Raw genomic sequence first — 5447 nt, 5'->3', positions numbered from 1 at the left:
CTGCAGTCACTGAGGTGGTGATCACCACGCTGATGGTTAACAGACAGGTAGAATCACTAAGCTGTGTCTGTGCACGTCTCCAGCCCCGCAGGCTTCCATCCAAACCCCGTGGATTAACTCCCCATTAGCCTCACAATACAGTCGAACCCTGAACGACCCACACTGTAAAATCCTTTGTTTTGATTTTAAAGGATCCATTTGGTTTCTCGTGTACACTCTCAGAGTTACGACACTGAGGAGTTACAACACTTTTAGAGGGTTTTACAGTGCATAAGGGGACCCGTAAAAGGGTTCATTTTTTACACGTTCAGAGTTAAGTTAATGCTCGGAACTTTACTGTGTTACCTTCCCAGAAACAAATCTCTGGAGATGTAAAGGACAAACGTTTCTACGAGTACAACAAGGACGCGAGCCAAAATAGCAAGGACCTTATATTGTCTCTGTCGGGTGGGAAAACCTCATATGTCCAGAGACTGTTCATTTTCAGGATTCACATTCAAATATAGCAAAAGTAGCAGGTTAACAAGCTCGAAACGCATTTGCTACTTCAATGCTTTTGTTGTAATGCTGTAGTATGATCGAGTCAGGCGTGAATTTACGATAAAACACAAACAAATGTAATTTGGAGATTGGGGGTTTCTGCCTGACAGGGCAGAGGAGGAGAGGAGTTGGTGAGGACTAGAAATGGGGCCAAAGGCACCTCTATCACAGAACAATGTCCGTTATCCTTGGTAGTTCCTAGTGCCAAACCTCCAAAACATCCTCCTGCTTGCTTCAGCTTTCCTGTCACTTTCCCTTCCTTCAAACCTCTTCCACACACACTCTGTCCACTGCTATGGTATTCCTAAAGTAACAGGGACGTGCAGGGAATGTTAGAGAGGCTGGGGCTGAAATTTGTAAAAGGGCCTTTTGGTGGAAATATCGAAAATAGCAGACCTCGCGCTGCGACGCGTTGTGAGCTTAGAGGTATGCTATTTTCGAGCTTGGAGGTCGGCTCTTTTCGGTGCGTGGTACCACACTGAACTAAGCATAATCAAGTCAATACTTGAGATGTGGTGTAACGGCATGGATTTATACACAGAGAGGGCAATTATTTCAACATAAGATGCTGCATTCATGTTCAGGAGAGTTTGGACGAGACACTTCTCTTGAATGCTGCCTTCAGGTTATGGCATGGAAAGAGGGCATTTGTATTTCTTTCACAATACTGAAAACTGCATTCATGGTCTGGAGAGGGCACTTTTTACAGACGGGTAAAAGGGCAGGGGCTCAAGCCCCCTTTGATGTCTATGTGTGCATGTGCCTCCACACACACTCTATCCACTGCTATGGTATTCCTACAGTAATAAGGGGGCCGGGCCACGGCCTGCCAAACCCCTCCCCCCCTATTGGCAGAGACGAATGGACGGAGTGTGGGTGAGAAAGAAAAAGAGAGGGAGAGAGAGAGAGACAATAGACTTTAATCACTCTTGTGGTTAAGAGCGACTGGCGGGCCAGCACTCAGCCACTCATAACGGAGTCACCAGGAGAGGAAGGGAAAGAAGAAGAAAAACGGAAGAGAGAAAGCCTGTGGCTGACTGTGGATTACACTGGAAAGAGGAAGGAACAGGATAGTTACTTTGAAAGCAAAGCAGGCAGATTTGAGTGGAGAGCTCTCATTAATCACCAGAAGACACCACAAGTTATAGTCCAGTCCTCTGCTTCTTCTATACCGCTGACTGAGGGAGAAGAACTGCTGGAGCCATCAATCACAGCCTGACACTCACAGAACCTCTGAAGAAGTGAAAACGTGGTGGTGGAGTCAGTGGTACTGATACCGACTAGCTTCTCCTCCTTTGTTTTTCTTTTCTTTTGTGAACTTCTCCAACTAAACAAGATCCCTCTCTCTCTCTCTTTCTCTTCCAATCCTGGAATTTGAGATCAGGCAGAAAATCAACGAGGAGGAGGAAGAAGACAGAACAATTAAAGTAACCAAATACAACAAACTACTAGAGCATTGTTGTGGACAAGAGGAACTCCAACAAAAACCACAAAAACAACAGCCAGAGGAACCCCCCAGCAGCCCTCAGACTCCATCATCATCCACCCTGCGCTCCAGGCTAGAGCATGCCCTCCTGGCCATGCCACCCTTCTTGCTGACCCAGGCGGTCTCTGGCATGATCTCCCAGTACAGCCCGCTGGGCAGCAGCCTGCTGCCCTGGAGCGCGTCGCCGGGGCCCCACCACCACTGTCCCGACCTGGACAGCACCCTCCTGGAGGGGGAGGGGGGAGGCGTGTTCCTGCAGAGGTACCAGCTCCGCTCCCCGGAGAGCAGCCCCCGATCCTGGGTCAGTAGTACATCACAAGGGGTGTGTGTGCGTGCACGAGTGTGTGACTGTGAGTGTGTGAGTTTGATGCACACTGGCTACGTGTGGGACATGTTCTATGTGTGTGTGACTGGTGACTTTGTTTGTTGTGGAAGCAGAGGTACCTTCAGTTCAAGTTCAACAGCCTGCTACACGTAGATGTTTGTGTGAGAGATGTTGTGTCCCTGTCTCTGTCTCCACAACTTGTCTCAGAGACAAAAACAAATGTGTTTTCAAGTGCTATTCTGTCCAAGAGGTTTTGAGATTCCCTCAAATTCCTGACATATTATTCACACGAGAGAGGTCAGGCTCTGTCTGAGTGGAGAGATGATACAGATTGAGCGTAATGTTGAATAACACAGAAAGGTCACAGTCGTGAACAGCAGCAGACATGCAGTGTGAGATTCAGATAATAGGAACAAAACAGCGTGGCTCGCTGGGTTATGTTTGTTATCCACTCAAGGTCTGTTTGTGGGAGTGATTGTGGGAGAGACACACAGAGACACAGAGAGAGAGAGAGAGAGAGAGATATTCTTTGACAGTCTCTATGGCAGTGGTTTTCAAACTTTTCCATCTTTTCGTCAAGGACAAAACTGACCACTCAAAATTAGATGAATTTGGTCGCGGACCCTTCCCCCATCTCAAAACTATTTTGTGCAAGGGGACGCCCAGAAGCAAAGATTTTTGTTGAAACATTTTCACTTTACAAATATATATTCGTTTCAAAGATTTGTGCGGATTTTCTAGATTTTTCTAAAATAGCAGATCTATGAGCTCAGATCAACAAGCTCAGTTCTACCGTGCGTGCATGCGTGCGTGCATGTGTTGGAAGCCAGCTTTAAGCTTTGTGGCTGGTCTAGAGTCAGCACTCCTGGCCAGGCTGAGATGGGTCACATAAAGAGCTGACCGCAAGTGACACTGACTCATCCTGCATCTCTTCAGTAGTCAACACTTTTTACAGCGCTCTGCATCAAAGTCCATGTAACGTAACATAACCCGCTGAATGAAGTTCATTCTGATTCTGATGACTCAAGTGGCGCGCACACGCGCGCACACACGCACGCACGCACACACGCACGCACGCACGCACACACACACACACACACACACACACACACACACACACACACACACACACACACACACACACACACACACACACACACACACACACACAAAGCAAAGGCCTGTGGCAGATATAATATGTTACAGAAAAAATGCTATTATCAGCTTTTTATATTTGTCAATAATTTGCAAACTGTGCCATAACAAAGCTTTGGATTGTACACTGCAATCTCACACGTCCCACCTGTTGCATGGGACAGGTGATGAGCTTGGACGGAATTGACCAATGCGTCAGACGTTATGACCATTTATGATTCTCTCCCCCCCGTTAGGATTATTAAATTAACATCATAGTTTACCCATCTTTTATCACTGTGTTTTAGCCACCAGCAGAGATTTGAGCCCATGGGAGGCTATGGGAATGTTCACACTAACTTTGAACTTGTCTAGCTGGTTTAGCCTTGCGGGCTTGCTGGCCCTGCTCTGACGAAGAGCCAAGAATGAGTTTTCAGGGTTTAGTCCCAGAAATTGTGGGAAACGTGGTGCTTAAATGTGTGGAAGGGGGTAACTGATAATAAAGTTTGGGTCCCAGTGAAGACAACAAAACTATATTTTTTGGGTCTCACGTGAAAATGTTTGGTATATACCAATGGTATATATAAGGCATATACAAAAAAAATCAAACCTCGGTTCGAAGTGGAGCGGTGAATCTGTGTGTGTGTGTGTGTGTGTGTGTGTGTGTGTGTGTGTATGTGTGTGTGTGTGTGTGTGTGTGTGTGTGTGTGTGTGTGTGTGTGTGTGTGTGTGTGTGTGTGTGTGTGTGCGTGTGTGTTTCACAACAGCGCCCCTCCTTTAACTTGTGTGGCCACTCAAGGTATTGCCAGGCTACAGACATACCCAGCCAGCCAGCCAGCCAGCCAGCCAGCCACATAGCCAGCCAGCCACAGACATACCTGTCTATTGGGAGCGCTTTCACCGCTCCAAAAATCGTTTCACGAAAGCAACTCATTTGGCCATAACTGAAAACACCCTGTTGTCAATGATCATTCACACAAGTCAGTGCTCGGCTGAAATTAATTCCATGTGACAAGACAGTGAAGAGTTGACCTATTATGACACACACTGCTATTCACATTCAGCAACTGCCTGTGTGTGGGTGGGTGCGTGCGTGCGTGTGTGTGTGTGTGTGTGTGTGCCGTGCGTGCATGCGTGTGTTCTCTTCATCTTGCTGACTGGTCAGTGAGTTCGGGGAACAGGACAGGCTAACTCAAGTATCTCCTGATAGCCAAGCTGCTGTCAGTTACATCAGCTTGAAGAGCTGTTGAGCTCTGCATGTACGAACACACAGTGTTGTGTTGTTCTGCACAGTGTTCAAGTACTGCAATGGTTCTCAACCTCTGGGTGGCGAGTGGCGACCCCCAGGGGGGTCCCCAAATTATCTTGGGGGGGTCCCCAGATGATTTGCTTAATGTGAAACATTGTTTTCTCACTCAACAGTAAACAAACCAACGTAACGTTTAAGCGTATATAGAGGGTATCTGCTCATTTCTAAAGTGACAGTTTAAGGACTTTTTAAATACCTCTAAAATTACAAATTAATTAAACATTGGCCATATTGTCAAATATTAAAGGCAGAAATTGTGAATTGCAAGGCGTTGTGATCTGTATCATGTAGATCATGTAGATCTGCTATTTTCACAATAGAACCAAAATGTAATGCCTCAACTCTTAGTGCTCGTCAGGGTGGAGGATCCCCAATTAAAATATGATTATTTTTGGGGTCGCGGCCTGAAAAGGTTGAGAACCACTACTATACATTGTCGCTGTCGGGTGGAAACCTTTTATATTATTTTTTATTATTTTTTTTTTAAACATTTGACAGTGAAAATAGGCAATCTTGTGGGCTTGTAGATCTGATATCTTTGCTGCTTTTGTGCAACACTACAGTGGTTCTCAAAGTGGGGTCTGGGGATTCCAGGGGGTTCCCAGCAAAATGTGTACCGTGGCTATTTTTGAACATTTTTAAAAAATCTTAAA

The sequence above is a fragment of the Nannobrachium achirus genome (assembly GCF_963921795.1).
Source record: "Nannobrachium achirus genome assembly, chromosome: 1".
Lineage (NCBI taxonomy): Eukaryota > Metazoa > Chordata > Actinopteri > Myctophiformes > Myctophidae > Nannobrachium > Nannobrachium achirus.
This window is presented reverse-complemented; position numbering follows the sequence as displayed.